The following is a 15833-nucleotide window of genomic DNA, read 5'->3' on the forward strand; positions in this document are numbered from 1 at the left end:
CTCCATGTTGGTCAGGCTGGTCTCGAACTCCCGACCTCAGGTGATCCACCCGCCTCGGCCTCCCAAAGTGCTGGGATTACAGGCGTTAGCCACTGCGCCCGGCCTGCACCAGGTAATTATTATCAGGTAAATTTGAGAAACACTGATAAAGGAGTTAAAAAGAAATTACTTAGGCAGATTGTGAAGGTAAGGAAGTCCTTCATAAGGTTTTTCTTTTAATGAAAAGCAGCCCCCAAATCATTTCTTTTCTAACAAAGAGCAGCCTGTAAAATCGAGCTGCAGGCATAGACAAGCAAGCTGGAAGCTTGCATGGGTGAATGCTGGCAGTTGTGCCAATAGGAAAAGGCTACCTGGGACTAGGCATGATTAAAATGGTAGCTCCATATTTCCTTCTCTTTGCTAGCCATGTGTACAGTAAGAAGCAGACAAGATGGCACTGGCCAAGTGGAAAGCCCATTTGCATAATAAGATTGGGGTGGGGCAACCAGCCGTCTCCTTGTGCCATGTGAACATCACACCTGGTCGAACCAATCTGTGGGCCCTTCATAAATCAGACACCACCTCCTCAAGCCTGCCTATAAAATCTGCTGCAGTCTGCTGCAGGCCAGCTTTTCCCCTTCAGACAATGCCTCTCTCTCTCACAAAAGAGAGCTGCTCTCCTTTCTCTTTCTTTTTGCTATTAAACCTCTGCTTCCAAATTCACTCCTTGTGTGTCCGTGTCCTTAATCTTCTCAGCACGAGACAATGAACCCCAGGTGTTTACCCCAGACAGTGATGCTGCTTCAGCACCACAGGAATGGTTAGTTAACACCACAAGTGCAACATAAATATTCCAAACTATAAATATTATATAAGCATAACTAATCACTTAACTGTATATAATATATAGATGCCCCAATTGGGTGGCCCAACCACCATGTTTTTGAATGTGTCAGTAACTCATTTCATTTTTATTGTTGAGTAGTGTTTCATTGCTATGGTTTTGAATGTCCCCCCAAAACTCATGTTGAAATTTAATTGTCATTGTGATGGCATTAAGAGGTAAGGTTATGATGAAGCACAAAGGCCATCACCAGATGCTGCTGCTATACTCTTAGTCTCCCCAGCATCCAGAACCGTGAACCAAATAAATTTCTATTGTTTATAAAGTGCCCAGTCTCAGGTATTCCGCTATAGCAACGCAGAATGGACTAAAACATCCACTGAATGAATTTACCAAAATCTGTTCATCCATTCACCTATGAATGGACATTTGGATTGTTTCCAGTTTTTTCCGGGCCAGGTGTGGTGGCTCACACCTGTAATCCCAGCACTGTGGGAGGCTGAGGCAGATGGATCACTTGAGGTCAGGAGTTTGAGACCAGCCTGGACAACATGGCAAAACCCCATCTCTACTAAAAATACAAAAAATTAGCTGGATGTGCTCACTTGAACCCAGGAGGCAGAGGCTGCAATAAGCCAAGATCATGCCACTGTACTCCAGCCTGGGTGATAGAGCGAGACTCTGTCTCACAAAAAAAAAAAAAAAAAAAAGAATATTTATGGAGCCTCTTCCACATGTATTTTCTCTCCCATCTCACCTCCTACTTCACTCCTCTCTTATCCTGCCCTAACTGTGTTGACCTTACTTCTGTCATGTGAATACACTGAGCTTACTTCTGCTTCAGGATCTTAACATCAGCTCTCTCCAGATTTTTGCATAGCTCTCTCCATCATTCAGGTCCCTACTCAAATGTCACCCTCTCAGAGAACCTCTCCTGATTGCCCTAAAATAGTACTCCACCTCCTCCCCCAATCTAATCATTCTCTATGGTCTTTTTTTTTTTAAATAAAATTGCAATTATCACTTTAATATTATATTGTTTGGCCACATGTTCATCATATGTATCACCCACTAGAATGTAAGTTTGTTTTTTTTTCATTTCTAACTTTTAAGTTCCTGGGTACACGCGCAGCATGTGGAGGTTTGTTACATAGGTAAACATGTGCCATGGTGATTTGCTGCACAGATCATCCCGTCGCCCAGGTATTAAGCCCAGCATCCATTAGCTATTCTTCCTGATCCTCTCCCTCCTCTCATCCCATCTCATCTGACAGGCCCCAGTGCGTGTGGTTCCATGTATCCATGTGTTCTCATCATTTATCTCCCACTTATAAGTGAGAACATGCAGTATTTAATTTTCTGTTCCTGCATCTGTTTGCTAAGGATAATGGCCTCCAGTTCCATCCACGTCCCTGCAAAGGACATTATCTTGTTCATTCTTACGACAGCATAGAATTCCATGGTGTATATATACCACATTTGCTTTATCCAGTCTATTACTGATGGGCATTTAGGTTGATTCCATGTCTTTGCTATTGTAAATAATGCAGCAACAAACATATGCATGTATGTGTCTTTATAAAGAATGTATTTAATAAGTTCGGGCACAGTGGCTCACGCCTGTAATCCCAGCACTTTGGGAGGCCAAGGTGGGTGGATCATGAGGTCAGGAGATTGAGACCATCCTGGCCAACATGGTGAAACCCCGTCTCTACTAAAAATACAAAAATTAGCTGGGCGTTGTGGCACGTGCCTGTAATCCCAGCTACTTGGGAGGCTGAAGCAGGAGAATCGCTTGAACCAGGGAGTCAGAGGTTGCAGTGAGCTGAGATCGCGCCACTGCAGTCCACCCTTGTGACAGAGCAAAACTTTGTCTCAAAAAAAAAAAAAAAAAAGAATGTATTTAATAAGTTCTTTAAGGACCAGGAAATTTGTCTCACACTGTATCTCCATCTAGAGCAGTGCCTGGCAAAGAGTAGAAATTCAATAAATTTTTGTTGGATGAGAATTTTCATTTAAATCTTAGGAAAAGAAAAATTTGAACAAGTGTTATACCTACTTTTATAGCCGAAGCAACTGAAGGTGAGACAGGTTCAGTAACTTGCCAGGAGGGCACAGAGATAGAGCCAGGATTTGAATGCTTGTCCATTTGACTTCAAACCTCATCCATTGTCTTAGCCTCTATCTACCGTCTCATAATGAAGTGGAATGTATACACACAAGACTACAAAATCAAGTGCCAGTGGAGTGGCTTGAGGTTGTTTGGATGAGATCAACGGAGGAGATGGAGTCATCAGTAGGAGGGGAGTTGGCCTCATGCATGAGATTTGTAAAGATGGAGGCAGGAGACAGGGCAAACCTTGGGCCTGGGTCTGCGATTGTCCACCGTGGCTTTGTCCTTGGCTGAAGAAGCCAGTTCCCATCTTCTCCTGGGAGAGCAGTGAGGATGGAGGGCCAGCTGTAGGGTCAGGACTGTGTAAGCCGCATTCCTGGGCCTTTGTTTCAAACCTACCAACAAAGAACACTCTCTGGGGAGCTTTTGTGGACTGTGGTTAGGCCTGCAGTCAGGACCCGCATTCTAACTAACCAGTGTAGCCTCTGGCAAAGTGCAGAGCCACTTTGCAGCTCCCTGGCAATGGAGATGATCTGTGTACTGGGGAAGGCAGCTGGGCCCAGAGGGGCTTTTGAACCACAGCATTTTTCTTAAAGATGGGGGATGTTATTGTTGAACCAGGTAGGAGGTGACCTGGGAACCAGCCTCCCTGAAAAGGAGGAGGGAGGGAAACACCTATGCCCAGGGTTATGTGGTGCTATTTCCTTCCTGATTAAAGATGTAGATGCCTTGGTACCTGAGTCCTGGAGGAGGCTCCCTCAACCTGAGAAAGCACTGTGCTGCAGCTCATCCTGGGAGCCGGCTCCCCTGGGTGGTACAGCACAGAGGGAAGGAAGAGGGCCGCAGTTCAAGGGCAGCAGCTGGGAGAAGCATGTCAGAAGTGCCAGGGAAGCAAAAGTCGGCTAGGGAAAGGAAAGGGGAGGAAGGAAAAGCAGAGAGGCAGCAGCAGCTCTGGGAGAAAGGGACAGCAGACATTAGAGGGGCGAGTGTTCTGGGAGCCTCAGAGCAGTGATGGATTTTCCATCTTTCCTTGGAGGAGGGGCTGGGTCTTGGAATCCCCTCCCTTCTCTGCCCCTTACACACAGTTTGTCCTGAGGAGCAGACATGAGGTCTGTGCTCACCCAAGCGCTCACAGTCTCCTTCTCTCTTCAATACCCATCTGCTGGGCCTAATTCTTACCTCAAAAAGGTAACTCTTGATTATTCTTAAAAGTTTAAAAAAAATAGTAACTGTGATTCTGGTCTAAGCTAAAATTATTTTTCCTCAAGGTTGTCTCCCAAGAAAAATGCTTAAAGAGGCCGGGCACGGTGGCTCATGCCTGTAATCCCAGCACTTTGGGAGGCCGAGGTGGGCGGATCACCTGAGGTCAGGAGTACAAGACCAGCCTGGCCAACATGGTGAAACCCCATCTCTGCTAAAAAATACAAAAATTAGCCAGGTGTGGTGGTGAGCACCTGTAATCCCAAGTACTCAAGAGGCTGAGGGAGGAGAATTGCTTGAACTTGGGAGGCGGAGGTTGCAATGAGCCGAGACCATGTCATTGCACTCCAGCCTGAGTGACAGAGTGAGACTCCCTCTCAAAAAATAAATAAATAAATAAATAAATAAATAAATAAATAAATAAGAAAAATGCTTAAAGAATATGGAAATAATTTGGTGGTGTTTAGGTAGATTGTTTTCCTCCTCAGAGTTGAAAGTAACACAGATATTCATTAACTTTTGTCACTGAAATGACACCATAGCACTGTAGCCCAGGCTGGAGTGCAATGGTGCAATCTCAGCTCAGTGCAACCTCCACCTCCCTGGGTCGAGCGCTTCTCCTGCCTCCGCCTTCTGAGTAGCTGGGATTACAGGCACATACCACCATGCCTGGCTAATTTTTGTATTTTGGCAGAGACGAGGTTTTGCCATGTTGGCCAGGCCAGTCTCAAACTCTTGACCTCAAATGGTTTGCCTCAGCCTCCCAAAGTACTGAGATTACAGGCGTGAGCCACCGTGCGTGTCAGGTTTGTTTTGGATGAACTTGTCATTTCCAGCACTCCCTGCTTGTGATGTTCTCTCTTGTACCTGTGACACTGAGGAAAACCGTTAGATGCCAAGTTCACCTGAGGGACTAAAATCTGTCTAGATGTAAGTCTGATCTGGCGTCTACTGGGGGAAGGGAAAGACTGGATAAACTGTGTTTCAGTTCATATCCATTGCCATTCAATTCTGCATTCTAAGATATGGCAACCAGTAGACTCACTCTACATGTTTATTCAACGGAAATGATGTCCGAAAATTTAACTTTCATCACAAAGCATTTTAGGTGGGTAGAATCATGACTGTGAACTGTCTCCTAAATAATTTAGTGTTCCATCATTCCCCTCCCCAGTACATCTTAGATTTAGGTCCTACACAGTTCTAGACCCTGGATTCTAGGGCTTTGCCTCTGGAACCAGCGGTATTGGCCTCACTTGAGAGCTTATTAGAAATGAAGAGTCTCCAGCCCACCCTCAAATCCAAGGAATCAGGATTTACTTTTTAACATGCTCCCCAAGTGATCTGTGTGCATGTTAAAGTAGGAGAAATGCTGCTCTGAAGCATCTGATCAGCAGGCCCTCCCAGGCCCTGGCTTCAGGGTAGAGCTATTTGGGTTGCAGATAGCGCCACGCCACACTCTGTGGGCAGAGAGTTCAAATTCCAGCTCTGCTGTGAACCTCATCACAGGGACAAGTGACCTAAAATTTAAAAAAAAAAAAAAAATCAAACTCACAGAAAAGTCGCAAGAATAGTACAAAGGGCCGGGCATGGTGGCTCATGCCTGTAATCCCAACACTTTGGGAGGCCGAGATGGGTGGATCACGAGGTCAGGAGTTCAAGACCAGCCTGGCCAACATGATGAAACCCTGTCTCTACTCAAAATAAAAAAATTAGCTGGGCGTGGTGGCACACACCTGTAATCCCAGCTACTTGGGAGACTGAGGCAGGACAATGGCTTGAACCTGGGAGGCGGAGGTTGTGGTGAGCCGAGATCGTGCCACTGCACTCCAGCCTGGGTGATAGACCGAGACTCCATCTCAAAAAAAAAAAAAAAAAAAAAGAATAGTACAAAGAACTTCTGTAAATACTTTACCTAGACTCACCAACTATTAACATTTTGCAGTGTATACTTTATCATTTTTTTCTCTCTACCTGTGTATGATGATTATTCCTGAATTCTTGGAGAGTTAATTGCATATACTGGCATGTCTTTACCCTCAATACTTCAGTGTGTAGCTCTGAAAACAAGGACATTTTCCTACATAACGACAACACCAGGGCTAGAACTAGATGGAGGCTAACAAGGCCTGAGCGTGAGTGGCCCTTCAAGAGGGCTTCCTTCAACTTTGTACCCTAGGAGCCTCTGTTGTCTCGCCCTAGTTCTGGCCTGCATGCTACAGTTATCAAAATCAGGAAACCTTACTATTATCTAATCTATAGTCTATTATATCTAATCTATAATCTATTATATACCTATAGTCTAATCTATAAGCTATTTTCCAATCATGTCTATTGTCCCAATAAGGTCCTTCGTAGCAAAAATTTTCCCCAGATTCAATTCAGGATCATGTATGACATTTACTTGTCCTGTGTATTTAGTCTCCTTTAATCTGGAACAGTTTTTCAGGCTTTGTCTTTTATGATATTGACATTTTTGAAAATTATAGACTAGTTATGTTACAGAATGTCCCTCAATATGGGGACAAGTAACTTTTTAATCTCTTAACGGTTCAGTTTCATCACTTGTAAATTGGGAATAGTCCCTCCTTCATGTTGAATCAAATAGATGAAGACACGTAATGGGCTTGACACATGGCAGGCGCAGGTGGATTAAACAAGAAGCTGCCACTGATCGGGCACTTGTCAGCGCCATGCCAAGTGCTTCAAGTGCATTGTCTCATTTCGTTTTTACTGCAGCTCTGTGAGATGGGCTGTATTTTTACCCCTACTTCACAGAAGAAGAATCTGAGACTTAGAATCATTTGTCCAAGGTCTCATAGCTAGTAAGGAGTGACATGGGGACTTGAATCAAGTCAGTGAGACTGCAAAGATTATTCGCTTAGTAACATGCTTGTGGTGCTTGCTAAAATCTAGCTTTTTAAACATAAAATTTTCCTACAGTTCACCATTTTAACCATTTCAAAGTGTACATTCAGTGTCTCTTAGTATATTTACAATGTTGTACAACTCTCAGCACTATCCGATTCCACAACATTTCCATCACCTCATGAAGAAACCCTATACCTCCCAATTCCCCTGACAACCACCGATCTGTTAATCTACCTCTGTTTCTGTGGCTTTGCATATACATAAAATGAAATACTACTAAGCAATAAAAAGGAACTAACTACTGATACACAGTAACATTCTGGATCTCAAAAACAACATACTGAGTGAAAGAACCCAAATACAAAAGACTGCACATGGAAATATTCCATTTATGTGAAATTCTAGAAAAAACGCCTTAGGAACAGACAGCATGGCAGTGGTTGCCTGGGGACAGGAACATATGGTTGGGAGGTGGCACTGACTGCAAAGGGGCATAAGGGAACTTTTTGGAGGGATAGAGGTGTTCTAATACTTGATTGGTAGTGGTGGTTACACATTGCATATATTTGCCCAAATGCATCAAATTGTCCACTGCGTCGAGTTTATAATATGTAAATTATACCTCAATAAGATTTTAAAAAAAGAAGAAAAAAACCCAAACATATCTGGTCCTGAATGGAGTTCAATTCATCAGCACAGCTACCTTCGTTGTCTGGCCCCAGATCCATCTTCCCAGCCTCATCTCTCGCTTCTCTGACACTTGCCATGGGCAAGCCCAGTGTTGGGCACTCAGAGAATGTGAGGGAAGGAGAACCTCTATCTTCAGGGAACTCACAGCCTAGTCTGGGAGCAGAAAGAAAGGGCAGCCAACTCTGACACAGCAGGGCACCATTCCTAGAGGACCACTGAGTCCTAAAGGACAGGAACAAGAATATTCCAGACACAGCCTGGATTCCAGTCATTTTGAATCTCAAGTTTGAATCCAGTTTCAATCTAATATTTTGAATAGGTAATACATTTCTATGGCTGTATACTTTAAGCCAAAGAGATGACAGAGTTTATTTTATTGCTTTTAGGCATGTGGGAATCACTTGTAATATTTAGGTTAATTGATGTCAAGTAATTTTCAGGAGCAACTGGAATTATTTTAAAAATCACTGGATTAAACTGGGTGCAGTGGTGCATGTCTGTAGTCCCCAGCTACTCAGAAGGCTGAGGCAGGAGGATCACTTGAACGCAGGAGTCTGAGTCCAGCCAAGGCAACACAGAAAGACCCCATCTCTAAAAAACAAAACCAAACCAAACCCAAAACATTGGGTTGACACTAAAATATCATGATGCTAACTTGTGCCAGGAGGTCCTTTGCTTGAGGGAAGAGCACTCTGTCTCCATCCCTAGGATGAAAAGATTAAACTTCTATATTCTCCTCACCCTTAGAAAGCTCCTATTCATAGGAGGTAAAACCATTAAATAAAACAAAAGGAAAATAAACCTTTCAAGTCTTTGCCTGCGCCTATCAGAGATCTATGTGGAACTGGCAGTAGCTTGGCTCCCTTTGAGTGCTTTGGAACTATGGTCTTCAAGATTTCTTGCTTGCTTTTCTCCTAAAAGAAATGTGAAAAACTGTGTTTTTTTCTTCCTTCCTTCCTTTCTTTCCTTTTTCTTTCTTTCTCTCTCCTTCCTTCCGTCCTTTTTTTTAAAATAAGAGATAGGGTCTCATTCTGTCACTTAGGCTAGAGTGCAGTGGCATGATCACGGCCCACTGCAGCCTCAAACTCCTGGGCTCAAGCAATCCTCTCACCTCAGCCTCCTGAGTGGCTGGGATTACAGGCATGAGCCATCACGCCTGGCTAAAACTGTTTCTTCTTGTACTTTTAAAGGTCATATCTAAAATGTTTCATCACAAGTTTAAATAATAGTAAGGTTTGTTATTTCTGGCGTAAGTATTGGCATTTTAAAATAAGATTGTTACATCATTCTTTAAACGTATCCAAGGAAATTTAAAGATCATAATGCATCTATCAACCATTTAAAAAATACATGAACAAGCTTTTCTTTAAAATAAATTTTACATCACTCTTTTTTTTTCTTATCTTGTATTTCCATTCCACTTACCCCTCAATATTTTAATATAATATTTTAAGCTGGAGAGTCTTTTATTGATCAACCTATCATATTTCCCTACAAAAAAAATTTTTAAAAAAAATTCTTGACTGAGTCTGATAAGCTTAAAAAGCTCATTTTGATTGTATAATTTTAATATCTAATTGATCTAAACAACATAAAATATTACATATTTTGGTATCTATTAAAATTAAAGGATATTTTTGCTGAATGAAATAGAATTGGGTCAAACCTAATCCTAGTTTTCACTTCTATGGATAGAAGCACAAACACCTTGTTCATTCATTCAACAAATATTTATTGAGCACCTCCTACGTGTCAATAGCTACTCTAGGCACTTGGGATACACTGGTAAACACTACAGATAAATCCTTGCCCTCATGGAGCTTACATTCTAGCGGGGGGTAATAGGCAATAAACAATAAACACAACACATAAGTAAATCATATAGTATGTCAGAAGTGCTATAGTAAAACAGAAAGCAGGGTAAAGGGGCTTTGGGTGTACTGTGAGAGTTAAGAATGGGCTGTGATTTTTAAAAGGTCAAGATAGGCTTCAATGAGGTAACTTTTGACCAAAGGAGGTGAGAGAGTTGGCAATGCAGATATCTGGGGGAAACATGTACAAGGCAGAGGGCACAGCCAGTGCAGAGGCCCTAACTTGGGAGCATGGCTGGCATCTTCTAGGGACAAGAAACGAGGTCGGGAACGTTAGGACATATTGGAGAATGACTGATAGGAGATGAGATTAGAGAAGTAATGCTCAGGGTGGAGTGGTGATGCTGATCTTATAGAACCCTTTAGACTATTGTAAGGATGTAGATTTTTACTCTAAATGAAATGAGGATCATTTAATGCAGGGATTTAAGCAGAGTGAAGATGTCTGAATTTTTTTTTTTTTTTTTTTTTGAGACGGAGTCTTGCTCTGTCACCCAGGCTGGAGTGCAGTGGCGCGATCTCCACTCACTGTAAGCTCCGCCTCCTGGGTTCACGCCATTTTCCTGCCTCAGCCTCCCGAGTAGCTGGGACTACAGGCGCCCGCCACCATGCCCGGCTAATTTTTTTTGTAATTTTTAGTAGAGACGGGGTTTCACCGGGTTAGCCAGGATGGTCTCAATCTCCTGACCTCGTGATCTGCCCGCCTTGGCCTCCCAAAGTGCTGGGATTATAGGCGTGAGCCACTGTGCCCGGCCCTGACTTCTATTTTAAAAGGATCTCTCTAGCTATTATGTTGGGAAGAGGCAAGCATGAGAACAGGGAGAGCTTTTAGAAGATGAATCCAAAGATGAGATGATGGTGGCTCAGACCAGGGAGCAGCAGTGGAGGTGGTTAGGGATGCTCTGTGGATTAGACATGGGTGTGAGAAAACGAGGGGAATCCAGAATTGCTGGACAGCACTAAGGATTTACTTGAGGTTCATGGTGATGAAATTAAAGTGAAACTGCTCAGGGTTTTTGGTCTGAACAACTTGAACAATAGAGTTATCAAATGAGATTGGAAAGCTAGTGGGTTCAACAGGTTTGAGGGAGAATATTGCTCAGTTTGTGACATGTTTGAGGATATCAGAATCTGGAGTTCAGGTAAGAGATCCGAGCTGGAGATATAAATTTAAGAGTTGTCATCATATATGATGATATTATATATCTTAGATGGTACTGAAAGTCAGGAGACTGGATGAGATCGCGGAAATGAGTATAGATTAAAAAGAGTTCAAGGGACCAGGTGCAGTGGCTCATGCCTGTAATCCCAGCCCTTTGGGAGGCTGACGCAGGCAGATCACTTGAGGTCAGGAGTTCAAGACCAGCCTGGCCAGCAAGGCGAAACCCTGTGTACGGAAAAATACAAAAACTAGCCGGGTGTGGTGGCGGGCGCCTGTAATCCCAGCTACCTGGGAGGCTGAGGCAGGGAGAATTGCTTGAATCTGGGAGGCAGAGGTTGCAGTGAGCCGAGATCATGCCACTGCACTCCAGCCTGGGTGACAGAGAGAGACTCTGTCTCAAAAAAATAAAGAGTTCAGGGAATAAGCCCCAGTTAAGGGGTCTGAGAGAAGAGATGGAACCCAGCAAAGAAGACAGGGAAGGAGGAACCACGAATGAAGGAGGAAAACCAAGAGGATGTGGTTAAAAAAAGAGAATCAAGTGATGAGCTGTGTCAGCTGTTACAGATAAGATGAGAACCGAGACTAGATCATTGGGTTTAGCCAATGTGAAGTTCCTTGTTGGCCTTCACAAGAGTGGTTTTGATACGGTAGTAAGGATGAAAGCATGAATGGAGTTTAAGAGAGGATGGGAAACCTAACACTCAGCTGATGACCTAAAATACGCCACACGTGTACCTCGCATGTAATGATTCTACTACATATGTATGGAGTCTTCACATACGTATCATGCTTGACATGTTTTTGAACTTTGTATAAATGGTATTGTATGGGATGTATTCTGCTGTTGCAGAATGGGAGAAGAACTGCAGACAAAGTATAGAAAACTCTTTTAGAAGTTTTGTTGTAAAGGGAGTAGAGAAATAGGTGATAGCTGACAGTAGAAATAGGTCAAAGAGAAGAATCTGTAGGATTGGAAAAATCATAGCTGCTTGTAAGCTTATCAGAATGACCCAGTAGAGAAATACTGATAATACAGAATAGGCAGATAATTGCTGGAGTGACAGTGAGGATCTTGATTAGGCAAGATAGGACTGGAATCTATGTCTTGGTGACAATGCTTCTTTAGCTAGGAGCACGGCAATTCAACCATGTGAGGGTGGGGAAGGCAAAGTAGAGGCTGGTATGTGGGTGTGGGTGATGCTGAGATTCTGTGGAATTTTTTCTCTCATTGCTTCAATTTTCTCAAACAAGGCTATTAATTGAGAATGATCGAGGGGAGGACGTGCAACTTAGAGGACAGAGAAGGTACAAAATCCAGAAGAATGGAGGCGGGAAGTAGAATTGCTGGACAGCATTAAGGGTCTATCTGAGGTTCATGGTGATGAAATTAAAGTGAAAGTAGTCAGTGTGATTGTGTTCTTCTCTCGCCACATTCAGATGCATGGGTGCCAGCTTGAATCAGGGTTGTGGCTTTGCCAAGCAAGCACAACAAAGGGAAAAAAAGGCAAGGGGGCTGAGGGCATGTGTAAGAGTGATTGTGATTGGCTGGGGGTTGAGGCTGGGTGACAGCAGATATGAGGGTTCAAGAATTGTTGCAGTTAGAGTACTATAGGGAGTGATCTGGAAAACTGAGGTGGTGATCAGGGTGTGAGATGTTTGAAACTGAGATAATGAAGAAGTTGCAGAGTTTGATAAGGCTACGGTGATTATGACCATGGGAGGAAGTGGCTGAGTTAGGATATGTGCAACTTTGAAGTTAGAGAAGGTACAAAATCTAGAATGATCAAGGGGAGGATGTGTAAGTTAGAGGACAGAGAAGGTATAAAATCCAGAAGAGTGGATCAGGGAAGTATAAGAGAATTGCTGAACAGCACTAAGGGTCTACCTGAGGTTAATGGTGAACAGTGGGAGTCTCCAGCCAACAGCCAGGAAGGACTGAGGCTATCAGTCCTGAGGCCTGCAAGGAACTGAATGCTGCCAACAACCACATGAGCTTGGAAGCAGATCCGCTATCCCAGCCTCACTTTGTAGAGGACCCAGCTAAGCAACGCCTGGACTCCTGACCCAGAGAAACTGTAAGATCATAAAATTGAAGCAATGAAAGAAGATCCTTGAGAAGAAGAAAAGGAACTGAGAGGCCAGGGTACTGGGAAGATCTTATAACCACCTAGCACTAGGACAGAAGTGGCATTGGAGTGATTGTCAGGAGCAAATTGTGCAGAGATGAAGCGGGGTGAGGTCAGCGATAGAGGTATCGGACAGCAAGATTTAAAGCTGCCGGTTTAGAGGAGGAGGGGGATGACCTGGAAGCAATGTTGAGAAGCAAGAAGGAAACCTATCTCACCTACAGGCACTAAGAAGCTGAAGGTTGAAAACACAGTTGCCGGAAGTAATTCTGTCCTGTGGGGTTCGGCATCATGCAAGTTCCCCCTGGGCTGTTCTCTGATGCAGGGCACTTGCTCCACACTCTGGGAACCCAGATTAACCAGTCTGCCCTGTCACATAGTTGAAGAAGTTGCATTTATCTTTCTGGCTCCCAATTCCTTTAAAATTACATTTGTTGCAGAACCTCCACAAGGCTAAATAAAATAAAATTACATTTGTGACCATCAGAGAACTGAAGAACTATTAACTGGCTGTCCTGGTTTTGCTGAGATCGGGCTGTTGACAGTTCCTGGTTGTCCCACAGCTACCCATGTCAGTTATCTCCACTAACATTTCCAAGAATCTTTGTAGGACAATTTCTCCCCCTGCAAGGTCTTTCAAGTAAGAACTCTTCTTTCCTTTAAGGCAATTAGCCCATTGCCAAAAGGTTTTACTGTCTTAAAGCTGGAACTATCTGAGATCTAATTCCAAGGACTTTTCTACAGCTAAGTGAGATGCCTCACACCAGTATTAGGTGATTCTTCGTGAGGACAGAACAGAGCATTTTCATCTTGTGTTTAAAGCAATTTGTTGGCTTCGGCTCCTCACCACTTTCTATACCAGTCTCTCATTCACGTCCTTAGTAATGCCTATGCCAAAAAAAAAGAAAAAAAAGAAAAAGCTGACGGTGAAACCTACAGGTTTAAGGGCTTAAATCTCAACCTTTGTGTTAGGAGTAACAGGAGTGTGCTGAGAGGGCAAGCAATAAAACAAGTCATACCAAAAGGCCACATTGGTCTCTCCTAAGCCCCAATCCCACTCCACTCCTGTGGCCAGTAGTCCAAACAGAAAATAACTGGAGAAGACGAGGAGGTCAAGGATCAGGGAACTAAACGTTATGTGAATTCACCAGCAAGATGTACAGAACGCTTGCGTTTACATTGTTTTTATGGAACTGGCAGAATAAAACTGATCTATTTTAAAAATGAAAAAAAAAAAAAAAAAGAAAGAAAACACAGTTGCCACTACTTGAGAGGTGGAAGGAGGAGCAGTGTCCCAGGGCAAAGTTGGGTTTCCTTAAGTAAAAAGGTGAAGGGAACCTGAAGGGAAATTCTGAGAAGAGGTTGAGCTTACAGGGAATATTATTTGCATAAATAAATAGATGGTGTGGTAGACTCTAAAGAGGCCCCATATGATTCCCACCTCCTGGTGTTCAAGCTTTTGTGTGTTTCCTTCCCCTTCAGTGTAGGTGGCGCCTGTGATTTGCTTCTGGCCAGCAATGTATGGCAAAGGTGACAGAGTATGAGTGATACTGTGTATGTGATGATGTTACATAAGATTGAAACCAGTGTCTTGCTGAGACTCTTCCCGTTGCTGGCTTCGAAGAGGCAAGCTGCCATATTGTTAGCTTCCCTATGGAGAGCACCACATGGCAAGGAACAGAGGGGGTCTCCAGCCAACAGCCTGCAAGGGACTAAGGCCCTCAGTCCTGTAGCCTGCAAGGAACTGAATGGTGCCAACAACCACATGAACTTGGAAGCAGATCCTTTGTTCCAGCCTCACTTTGTAGAGGACCCAGCTAAGCCATGCCTGGAATCCTGACTCAGAGAATCTGTAAGATCATAAATGTTTGTTGTTTTAAGCTTCTATATTTGTGGTGAGATTGTTATACAGCAATAGGTAACTAATACAGACGGAACAGAAGAAGTTTAGTTATAACAATGTCTCAATTTCTTAAAAACTTCTTCTGAGGTATATTACCTAAGATTCACATATTGATCTGTTACCAAATCATGTTTTGTAATCTATCAGCTGACAGATCTTCCTTCAGTTTTGTTGACAGAAAAGATTTGAAAACTATCTGACTTGAAAAATAATTTAATATCCATTCACTAAGGTCATTTACTTTCTCAGCATAGATACCGATTTTTGAATTGTCCCTTTTGGATTGCTGGGGAGGTTCTGCATTGATCCCATGCACCTTAGTAGTGGGTGAGAATTTTGACTTTCTTTTGTAAGGTGGGAGGACAGTTTTGAAAGGGGATGCTGTGTCCTCAGCTCCTTTCTCAAGCTGGGCAATTTTAGAAAATAGAATATATAGCAATGGAAGATGTGGAAATGAATTCCCTTAAAACTGGTCTCCATAAACCCCAGGGGTAAGAGAACACCAGTTTGGAGCTTTAGGGGCTTTCTGGTAAAAGAGGGAATGGCCCAGGCGGTGATGTGGAGGATAGAATGAAGCACTGAGTATGAGTGGTGAAGGCGTACGGTGGGTGTAGAGATTTTCTGGGCGACGTGACCTAAGAAATGACTTTAGAACTGGCTAATCATTGGTTTTGGAGGGACTAAAAGTAGTTCCCAAGTAGTTCCTGGTTGGTGAAAATAAATCATTAATGCGTTTTAAATGAAAAAGAAATGCATGCGTCTTGTAAAAAATGTGAAATAAAAGAGGCATAAAGTCAAAAGCAGAGCCTATGCCTTCCCCCACCAAACAAACAGGTAACCTAGTTAACAGGTGTGTCGTAGGATTCGAAGTTCCCCTCCAGCTCCGAGAGTGCGCCTACATCTCTTCCAACAAAATCCACTCACACTTGCAACGCCTGGCAAGGCTCTTCAATATGTGATTCCTTGACTGTCCTGTGCGTCTCTCGAGTGTAAACACCTCTGGGGCTCGTGATTCGGGGCTGCCAGAAAGAGAAGGAAGGTGCCGCCAGCGTCTGTTTCTTCCCGAAGTGAACT

The 15833-nt window shown here is 43.3% G+C and overlaps 1 protein-coding gene and 1 long non-coding RNA gene across 3 annotated transcripts in view; one reads left to right on the forward strand and one right to left on the reverse strand.

The window, feature by feature from the left end:
- The window catches only part of LOC107969495 (uncharacterized), a 58117-nt gene that overhangs the window by 41922 nt on the left and 362 nt on the right, over positions 1-15833 (reverse strand). Inside the window, exons 2-3 of one of the 2 annotated variants that reach the window (XR_010151940.1) lie at positions 5873-5994; positions 5178-5656 (exon numbers count right to left, since the gene is read on the reverse strand). The exons of the other annotated variant lie outside the window; for it this stretch is intronic. This is a non-coding gene — a long non-coding RNA (uncharacterized LOC107969495). Of the gene's footprint in view, positions 1-5177; positions 5657-5872; positions 5995-15833 lie in introns of those variants that run through there. 2 annotated transcript variants of the gene reach the window in all.
- The window catches only part of SMAD4 (SMAD family member 4), a 55314-nt gene continuing 55127 nt past the window's right edge, over positions 15647-15833 (forward strand). Inside the window, exon 1 of the mRNA XM_054671788.2 lies at positions 15647-15798. The gene's annotated coding sequence lies outside the window, so the exon portion shown is untranslated. The remainder of the gene's footprint in view (positions 15799-15833) is intronic.

This window comes from Pan troglodytes, chromosome 17, assembly GCF_028858775.2.
Source record: "Pan troglodytes isolate AG18354 chromosome 17, NHGRI_mPanTro3-v2.0_pri, whole genome shotgun sequence".
Lineage (NCBI taxonomy): Eukaryota > Metazoa > Chordata > Mammalia > Primates > Hominidae > Pan > Pan troglodytes.